Genomic DNA, 11,379 nt, shown 5'->3' on the forward strand with positions numbered 1-11,379 from the left:
AATTTCTGCTTCAAAATAGTTTAAAGGAGGAACAAACTAAGAAGCAACAGGAAAAAATGAAAGAAATCAAAATGAGGAAGAATTGGATTTGGACAAGAATTTTCCCAACATTTTTATGCATTTCTGCTAACTAGAAATGTCCTGAAGTAGCCTACATATTTGAGGAGTTTTAAACTAGATCGGTAATCAACAGAGTACTAAACTGATTACTAAGTATAATAAGCAACTAAACTTCTGTTTTAAAAACTACTTCAGTGAACCCAGAGGTTGGAAGGTTGGAGTCAGTAAGGTGTTCATTTGACTCAAATTAATAGGACTGCAAAAATTGATTTAATTTTAATGTATTTTTAGATTTGGCATATGCTCACTAAGATCCAAGGAAGCGCGTAATACATAGGCCCTTCATGACTGATACATACATTCAGAGCTAATGTATGTGCAAATTGCCTAGTAAATTTGGCCTTCCTGTTTACTGAGGACCTGGGTTCCGTTCCCAGCACTCATATGGCTACTAACAATCATCCTTACCTCCAGTTCTCAGGCATCTGATGCCCTCTTCTGGATCTGCAGGCATTGCATGACATGCGCGCACTTACATGCAGGCCAAACACTAATATACATAAAATAAAAAGTAATTTTTTTTTAGTTGCAGTATAACAGAGACTCACAATCTGAAAACTGGAGAGTTTCAAGTGTTATGAACCTGCATTCCTTAGACATTTCTGTCTAGTGTAGCCTCAAAAAAAGTTCCAGAGAAAACCTCAGAAGGAGACGGTGAAGGGTAGTTGAGGTTGGATACTGTCAAAGGAAGCCTGTCAGAAGAGGCCGGCAGAGAGTAAACCAGAGAAATAAATCATCTGGATTAAAATAGTTTAAAAAGTAACATCATGCCGGGCGTGGTGGCGCATGCCTTTAATCCCAGCACTCAGGAGGCAGAGGCAGGCGGATCGTTCTGAGTTTGAAGCCAACCTGGTCTACATAGTGAGTTCAGATCAGCTGGGATTAGAGTGAGACCCTGTCTCAAAAGGACCAAAAAAAAAAAATAAAATAAAAGTAACATCATGATGATGGCTAGCAAAGATTAAGAGTAACTAAAAATCAATAGATAGGCAAAAACTTGGCTTTCAAAAATACTTGAAATTGACACCAGGAGCCAGGAAAGGGGAAAGGATACATGGAGGTAAAGGAAAAGAAAGAGCCTGGAAGGGGGATAGTAGGGAACAGATGTTACCAGGGGAGAGGTGGGAAAAGTGGGAGTATTCCGCATGGAGGTGAGGAGGGAAGGACAAGCAAGGGGCCATGGTCTGTGTAAGGGGGAAGTCAGAAGGAGGATTGTGGGAGTACTGGGGGAGGGTGGGGATAATGGGGGTACTGGGACTAGGAAGGGAGGGAGGATGGAGGCCAGATGGGAGGTAAAAAAGTAGAACTGAATGAATCTTGAGGGGCTAGGAAACCTAGAGGGAAAAGTGAAGACTTCAGAACTCTATGAGAAATGCACATACAGTGTGTAAACATTAATGCATATGTATACCTGGGAGCTGCTTGTCAAGGAACACAGTGCCAGACAAAAGAGACCTCCATTACAGGTGGTCCAGGAGACTCCCCAGATAATACAGGCTATTGCCAAATCTCTTGGTTATCCCCCAGAACTAGTACATAAGACCCTGCTGTTGAGAACAGGACATACTTAGGGTGTAAGACTTGAAACAGTGGATCAGGAGCTGACCTGGAAGCCTTCTAAATGAAGTTTGGCTATCATAAACTAGATGACGATTTGCAAACTGCCAAAGGAGAAAACCAATTAATGGTTCAACACAGCCCTAAACCCTAATAACCATAACAACTGGTATGGAATACTAATTCTATTGGTTCAGTAATGGCACTGTTATCTGGGGGGCAATCAACAGCTATCTAATTGGACATAAAGCCCTCTCGATGGGAGGGAACTAGTGGGTGGCACTGTAAACTCAAACAAATACACATGGCAAGAGAGGACACAGATCTTAGAGAAAGCCCTATCTCTTTCCTATCTCAAGACAAATGAAACTTCTTACTATGTGCTAAATATGAATCCTTATATTTACAGACAAGCATACTGTACTGCACTCATCAAAGAAGCTGCTTTTTGCAACAGATGGAGGCAACTACAGAATTGCACATCTGGTCAGACACAAAGAACATATGTCTGAGAGATGTCCAGTACTGAGTGAAAACTGATTCATCCCTCAACTCTTACCAGTAAAGCCTCTTTATACAACAGGGTGAGATGCACACAGAAGACTACAACTGGCCAAGCTTTAAAGAATAAGAGACTGTACAGTGTAGGATAGGGTTCCTACATGGAACCCCACTCACCCAAGGCTCTGGAACCATTACAGAGGAGGGGGCAGAAAGATTATAAGAGCCAGAGCTGGTTCATGAACACAAGGAAGCAGAGGTTTCTAAGATACTGGAAGCTTGTGCATGTGGACTTGTGGCAGTGGTGGCAATGAGCACAGGACTCATGTCAACTCAATTAAACAGGGGCCCAAAGGGGAGAAGAGAAATGGGTGGCAGTCCAGCACTAGACTTAGAACTATTAAAGACTGATTGCTTGAGCCAGAGCTGGTTCATGAACACAAGGAAGCAGAGGCTTCTAAGATACTGGAAGCTTGTGCATGTGAACTTGTGGCAGTGGTGGCAATGAGCACAGGACTCATGTCAACTCAATTAAACAGGGGCCCAAAGGGGAGAAGAGAAATGGGTGGCAGTCCAGCACTAGACTTAGAACTATTAAAGACTGATTGCTTCTGGGTGAGGGAGAGTATGACTTACATACGATGATGACTACATTGGCTGACTAGACTCCAGTGGACGCATTTACACTGAAGGACATTTGGGTACAAATGCCTGCATGAATAGGACTTAACATATACGGTACAATACATGAAGTTTGGTGGGGGGATGGGGGAGGCATAAATGATGCAGAGAATCTAAAATTGATTAAGAACTGTTGTATGAAATTATAAAAGCTCAACAAAAAATATGTAAAAAAGTACTTGAAATTTTACTTCCATACAGTAAAATGCTATACAGAAAAAAAGTTAACCAGGGAAATACTTGCTTATAGAAATATTAAAGAATAAGAGAAATGGGGGATATTTTATATGCATCAGGTCTTTTAAATTAATATTAAGATGCCTATCCTCCTCACATTAATCTACAGATTCAATATAATTCTAAACAAAACATCAAAACGTGATTCATAAGTAGAAATTGCCAAGTTAATTCTAAAACTGGTATAAAATACAGATAATGCAGAATATCAAAAAAAATTTGAAAATGATGAATTGGAAGATTAATTAGTAAAAGTTGGTAGTTAATTTAAGACACTAAAGCTACAGTATTTACGATAACACGATAAGAGCATATCAACTGATAGTTTATAATGAAAGTGCCAAGATCAGCCAGTGGATAAAGGGCATTTTTCTCAATAAATGGCCCTGGAATTATGAGATTACTATAGGCAACAGCAACAATACCTTGATAAACCCCACAAAATTGGTAAAAATTAAAAGTTGATCACAGTCTTAAATATAAAACTGAAAGTTGAAATTTTCTATGAAAAATAGTATGTCTCTATGATCTTAGGGAGAAGAGTCTTAGATATGACATTAAGAGCATGATTCATAAAACAACAAATTAATAAATTGAAGCACATTGAATAAAATTTTTTCCTCTGTAAATGACACTGTTAAGGGAATTTAAGGCAAATTTGTGGGTTGGGATAAAAGTAACTGCAAATTACACATTTGATAAAAGATATATCTGGAATACATAAAGAATCTAAAACTTAAGAGCGGTTTTTAAAGGTTATAAGAAATGTTTTTGAATATTTTTATAATAAAAAGATAATTGTTCAAGGACATATTTAACCTGCTTTCATTTTATATAATATATACATGTATTGAACCATCATATATGTAGATTTTCATATTATCAGTTAAAAGTCAAAAAAGAAAATAAAAGAAACACGTTTAAATTGGGCAATTTGAGTATATGTTTCCAAAATCCAGGCTATATGGAAGACAAATATATAGATCAAACTGTATTAAAACATGTTTCCTTAAATAAATGATAAGTCAGAAAGACCATGAAATACCACTGCATGTCAAAGGGATATTTAACGTTAAGAAGAATGGGCAGGCTTTTCTAACTAGTAAAGACCCAGGGCTTGACTCCCAGGGTTAGATATAGAAATAAATCCATAAATAAAACTAAAGAAGAGGAAAAACAACAACAGCGTGGGCCTGGTCACACCAAGATTAGGAAGGATGCAGAGATGGGGCTAGAGAGATGGCTCAGGGGCTAAGAGCACTGACTTCTTTCAGAGGACCTGGGCTCAATTTCTAGCACCCACATGGTAGCTAACAACCATCTGTAACTCCAATTCCAGGGAATCTCATGCCTCCTTCTGACTTCCATGGATACTGCATGATGCAGGTGCATTTACACATATTCAGGCAATGTACTCATACACATAAAATAAAAATAATAAACAAAAATACTTTAAAAAAGAAAGGATATAGAGGGACTTGAACTCTCTCTCAGTACTGGTGCAGTATGAAATGACAGTTAATTTTAGTAACAGTTTATCAAATGTCTTAGAAAGCTAAACACACACTTATAATTATATGAGCTAGCTACTTAAGTTTAGTTATTTCCATAGGAGGAAGAAAGCATAAGTCTAGTCAAAGAGTTGCACATGGATACTGATATCAACTTTATTTGACAACAACTATAATTTCAATCAACAGTAAATGTATAAAAATGTATATATGCATGAAATGCTTTTACTTCATTAATAAAATGTAATCAGTGTAAATGATTGATACCCATGGAGCATTGATGAATATCAGAATGATTATGTACTATGAAAGAAACCCCACTAAATAAAAATACACATTATTTGATTCCTTGATCAGCATTCTAGGAAATGCAAACTGATTCATAGAGACAGAAAGCATACTGGTGGTGAGAGTTGATACAGAAGAAGATCACCTAAATTCTTCAACACCACATTGAAAGACCATATAACTTGAGCAAATTGGATTCATTTTAGAAATGGAAAGATGGTTCAGCAAACTCTATAAGCAAAGCTTATAAACAGAATCCAGGACAAAAATTTCATAATCATCTCAAAAGATGCACAAAAATCCTATGCCAAAAATCCAGCATTAGTTAATGATAAGAGCTTCAAATAAAGTGAAAATAAAAGGACCATACTTCTGCGCAATAAGGCAGTAGCCCACATTGTACCACATGGGAGGAAACTGGAAAGTATTCTTCTAAAATCAGGAGAGACACAAAAGTATCCACTCACGCCACCCTCTTAAAATACTGCTTGAAATTGTAGCCTGAACAATGAAAGACAAAGAAATAAAAGGAACATATACAGTAAGCAAAAAATTCAAATTATTAGTAGTTACATCTGATATGGTCTCATACTTCAAATATCCTAAAGATGTCACTGGAGCAGTTTGGACCTGCTAAACACTTTCAACAAGTAGCAAGATAATATACCAACAAAAATCAGTAGCTCTTCTAATATCAATAAATTTTATAAGAAATAAATAAAAAAGTGGTCCAATTCACAATAAACTCCTCAAATAACTCCCAAGTATATAGGGATAAACCTGCCAAAATGTGTTCAAAACACTAATGAAAATTATAAAACGTGGAAGAAATGAGGTGAAGAAGACATAACAGGGTCGAAGGGTACCCCATACTCACAGATGAGCAGAGTTAATATTGTAAAAATGAAAATCTTATCAAAGGTCACCTACAGGTTCAATGCAGTACCCCTCAAAATTCCTATGTCATTCTGTGTAAAAATGAAAAAATATCCCAAAATTTTATGTTGATGTATGAAAGGGCCTGAACCGCTGAAGAAATTTTAAGAAAAACAACATCCCCCGCCCCACAAAACAAAAACCTTCACTAAAAGCATGACAGTAGTTTATCTCAAACTATATTACAGAGCCACAATAACAAAAACAGCAGGGTCCTAGCCTTAAAACAGACTATGCAGCATTAGAATACAATGTGATAGATACACCCACGTAGCTATTATAATTATGAAACTAAGAAAGATGCCCAAAGCATTCCTTGGTGGTAAGAAGGAACGAAAACAGCCTCTTTAACAGGTTGCTAAGCAACCTGGCTTATCACAGAGAGAAAAATGAAACTTGATCACTGTCATCCTGTGCAAAAATCAAGTCAAAATGAATCAGTGACCTATTTAAAACTAGTTGAGAAAAACAAAATAAACACTTCAGGCTATAGACACAGTTAATATCTTTCTCAGTAGAACTCTAACAGCTCGGGAAATTAAAAAATAGCCAATTAGATTGTATCAAATTGAAAAGTTTCTGGGAATCAAACCCAGGTCCTCTGCAAGAGTAGCCAGTGCTCTTAAACTTTGATCCACCTCTCTCACTCTTATCAACTAAGTTCCCTCATGCAACAGATGGCAAAGAACTCAGGGCTCAGGGACTATTGTGGAAGAAGGAAGAAAGACGGTAAGGGGGGTCAGGGGGACTATGACCGTATGGAAATAGAGTCCTACAAGTTCCTGGGAACCTGCTCATATAAACCTATAGCAATGGCATCAGCATGTGTAAGACTCATGCAAACTCAAGCAGACAAAAACCTAGTATGCAGTAGGCCCCAACCTTAGCCAAAGAATTATTGGCAGCTGATTACTACTAGGTGAGGAAGAGTTGATCTTCTTTAAGAGAGTTACTCTAGATAGACTGATTAGATCCCAGTGAAACCGATAGGGCTTGACATAATTGACAGAATGCATGAAATCCAGTGGGGGAGCATGGGAGTATACCAAGGGGGAAGGGGTTAGAAATAGAACTAAAATGTTGTGTATGAAATGCACAAAAAAATCAATAAAACATAAAAATAAGTAAGTCATTGAAAATACTTCCATACAGAAAAGGAAACAACTGACAGTAAAGAAACAGCCATTTGACAAATGATTAATACCCAGAATTCACAAAGAACTCAAAAATTAAATACAAAACCCCAACAGTCATAAAAATAAATGAAAAATGTACTGAACAGACACTTGTAAAAGGAAGAAATACTAATGGCCAATAATTACCGTTAAAATGTTAATTTCTTTATCCATCAGGGAAATGCAATTCAAAACTACATTGAAATCCTTTATCATCTTAACCAGAATAACTATCATCTAGAAAACAAATAGCAGTGAATGTTGGTGAGATGTAGGGGAAATGTTACCCCTTATATTCTGTTGATATGACTTTAAATTCATCCAACCTCTGTAGAAATTAATAAGGAGTATCCACAAAAAAACTAAAAATACAATTGCTATGTGATCTAGCTATATCACCTCTGAGAATGCATCTGAAGAAATATAACCCAGCATTAGTAGAGGTATCTGCATATAAATGTCTATTGTACCACTGTTTACAATAGCCAAGTCATCAAATCTGCTTAGGTGCCCGTCACTGGATGAACAATGCAGAAAGTATGACATAAATTTTTATTAAAGTATTATTCATCATTAAAAAGAAGGAAAAATATTATAAGAAAAGTAGGTGGACCTGGAGGTTGCCCTTTAAGTCAGACTCAGAAAGATAATCATTGTATGTTTTGCTTCATAAGTGGATTCTTAAGAAAAAAAGCACATGGAAGTAGAAGACGGGTGGTAGGGGAAGAGAAGGGGATGGACAGGAATAGGGAAATGAGCCAAGCACAGATAATGGGTGAGTATGGTTCCTTACAGAAGTGTATATCATACAATGATCATAAATGGCAGCATTTTGATAGCATTTGATGCATAATTATCACACAGAAAAAAATTTAAAGTAAAGCACATCTGAATAAAACATAGAATTTAAAACCTTGCTTATACTAGTCTGTATCTGTTTATCAGTCATTTACATGTATGTGAAAGTTGTGAGAATTTGACTTCTCAAAACACATTTTCCACCTCTCTAAAATAACATACGTTAGGGGTTTCCATGGTAACCATAGTATAGGCCCATAAGATTACACAACAACAAACACTGAATTAATGAACAACAATGATGAAAGGAAACAAAAAGTACAAATGCCAAAAAACCATGACATTTCACTAATAATCAAACAACAAGAGAGACAGAGCTAATGATTCAGCCTTCAAACAACGATACCTAATTTTGAGCAAAATAAAACAAAAATCCATTAAGGAACAAAAGTAATTACTCCAATGATTGCTTTATTCTACAGAATTATAAAGCCGTAGATTTGGGAAAATAATGGTATAATGAAGCTACTAAAATTTACCAAGATGCCCTCAAGTTAGGTTGATTATCTCTGGAGTACTCAGTCGTAAATGGGACATCTGTATCACACACTGTCCCCCCAAGACTCTGGGAAACATTGCTAAAGAGGAGGAATGATTGTAAAAACCACAGGTGGGAGAGGTCGAGGGTGAAATAGTGTCTTCTGGACATGACAGGAACATTGCCCTTGTGCAGTCACTGCAGCTGTGGTTTGTCTGAACAAGATCTGCACTAGATCAAGCCAGTCAACATTCCAGCATAGAGGGGAGTGACTCACAAGGCCTCACTCATAGTTGAGAGTTCTTTGTAATTGATGGCGGCTGGGAGAGGGAGAGTCAGTTTTCTTCATGGATGTGGTCCCTGGTAGGTTTCCTGTGTTCCCAATGCATGACCCTATGAGCATACAAGCAGCACTAAGTGGGTTATAAAAAAGTTAAAAAAGAAGATATATGTCTTGGGAGGGGTGGAGGGGTGGGGAGTGGCCACAGGAGGAATCAAGAGCTGTAGAGGGGGCGAATATGATCAAAATACATACAACACATATAATATTTTCAAAGAAAACATTATATTAAAAAGTTGAGCAAAAATATTGTTGTAAAAGTAAGACGTTAGCTGGAAATCGGACCAAACAAATAAGACTAAAAATTGAATTAGCATAAGAGTAGCTTCAGCGGCTTAAAGTAAAATTAAGAAAAGACACATGAACTAAATTAGGAAGAAGAATCTAAGTCTGGAGGCCAGACTTAAGTAGAGAACTAAGCAAGCAGAATTTTTAAATTATTTAAAGACATCCTGGAAAATTACGCCTAAGCAAAGGAAGATTGAAAGGAGAGTTTTGTAAGAAGATGAACATGCTGATGAAGTCTTGTGAATGGTTTGTTTTCCAACTTCTCCACCAGATTTTCTTCAGCACATACAGAGCCAGAAGAGACAGATTTGAGAAAGCCAGCCCTCCCTGATGGGTATGTGGATGGCGATGCACTGTGTCGTTGGAGCGCTATCGGTGAGTGATTATTTCACCTAACATGTCTTCCATTTCCTTCCATCTTCCTGCAAATGACAGATATCATGTTTCTCCATGACTGGATAATGAATACTGTGTTGTGTTGATATACTATATTTTCCTTATCCATTCTTCCTTTACCTGGCATCTAGGCTGATGCCACATCTTAGCCACTGTGAATAGTTTCACATCTCTCTTTTGTATGCTCTCATTCCCTTAAACATACCAAGGAATGGGACAGCTGTATCATATGGTAGTTCTGTTTTTAGTATTTGGAGGAACCTAGTTTGTATAGTACATATTTTACAGTTGCATTTCCTTAATGGCTAAAAAAAGGGATATTTTCGTCAGTTTATTGGCCTTTCATGTTTTGAGATGTATATTTTCAGATTATTTGCACCTTCAAATACTGGACTACTTGCTTTGGTTTTTTTGTTTGCTTTTGTTGTTTACTTTCTGAGGCTTGAGAGCTTAGTGATTAAGAGCACTGGCTACACTTGCAGATAACCCAGATTCACTTCCTAGCACTAACAACCATCTGTAACTCCATTTCCAGGGAATCCATTTCCAGGGAATCTTATACCTTCTTCTGGCCTCCTCTGGCATTGCAAGCACAGGTGCACGTACGTAAATGCAGGCAAAAACCTCATATACATAAAATTTCACAAAATTAATTAAGGTTTTTTAACTTAATATATTCTGTAAGCTATTAACATGTGGGTTCAGCAGAAGCAAAGAATCTTTCCCCACTTTTGGAACTTCTTTTGTAGCCTCCGCTGGCCTCCGTCTCACAGAAATCTGCCCATCTCTGTCTCCTGAATGCTGGGCTTAAAGGCATTCACCGTCACACTTGGCTAGCTTTTTAATTTGTTAGAATCGTAGTTGTCAGATTCTACTTTTGTTTCTTATACTTTTGGAGTCTTATCTACGGAGTTATTGCTTGTACTAATATCTTGGGTTTTGCCCTAGCAGTTTCAAATAATTTTTTTGAATTATATTAAAGTGCTTTATCCATTCTGAGCTGAATTATGCATGGTAGTTTTCATCTCTTATATGTAGATATTCAGTTTCTTCACCACATTATTGAAGAGGTCCTCTTTTATCTAATGTATACTTTTAGCAACTCCATTGATACTCCATGGACTGAAGGCACATTTCTGAGTTTGCTTGTGTTCCATTGGGATGTAGTCTGTTTTCATGCCAATAGCCTGTGACTTCTGAGACTAAGGCTCTTTGGTGCATTTTGAAACCAGGTATTATCATGTCTTCAGCACTGATTATTTTGGGTTTTATTTGGCTCTTTGGGGTCTTTTATGCCCCCAGGTGAATTTTAGGACTTTTCTTAGTTCTACAAAGAATGTAACTGATATTTTGATGAATCTTGCTTTGGACCTGTAGATCACGTTGAGTACTGTGGACATTTCGACATTAAATTCTCTCAGTCCACGCAGGTGAGTTCTTTCCACTTTTTAGCATATTTTTCAATTTCTTCAGTGTATTTTTGTTAAAATTAATTTAATTGATTTAAAAATTATGAACTGGAAAAACCCACATTTAAGAAGAAAATGAGGATGCAGTATACAGTATGACATAGTACTATTATGAAATGTTAAAATGCAAAATACATTCTTTCCTCATATTGCCTCTTTTTTATTAATAATTTTCTAAGCTGTCTGATTATATCTATATCTATCTATATATCTGTCCTTTCTCTTTCTTATGTCCACAACTATCAAATCATGTAAATCTGTTCATACTTGGTGACTACACTGAACACACACACACACACACACACACACACACACAAACACACACACACACGATTTTTTTGTTTTGTTTTGTTCGGATAGTTATTTTTTCTTTAAACATTTTAAATTGGCATACAGAGTACAGTTTCATTACAGCATTTTCAATTAAAACTTGCATTAGTTGATTCGCCTTCTTGTCTCCTCTCCCATCCCCACGATCCCTTTTTCTGTTCCTCCCCTTCCCTTTACCTCTCATCTACTTTCTGGCCTCATGTGTTGGTTCTGT

This window comes from Nannospalax galili, unplaced genomic scaffold (assembly GCF_000622305.1).
Source record: "Nannospalax galili isolate Female #2095 unplaced genomic scaffold, S.galili_v1.0 scaffold59, whole genome shotgun sequence".
Classification (NCBI taxonomy): Eukaryota; Metazoa; Chordata; class Mammalia; order Rodentia; family Spalacidae; genus Nannospalax; species Nannospalax galili.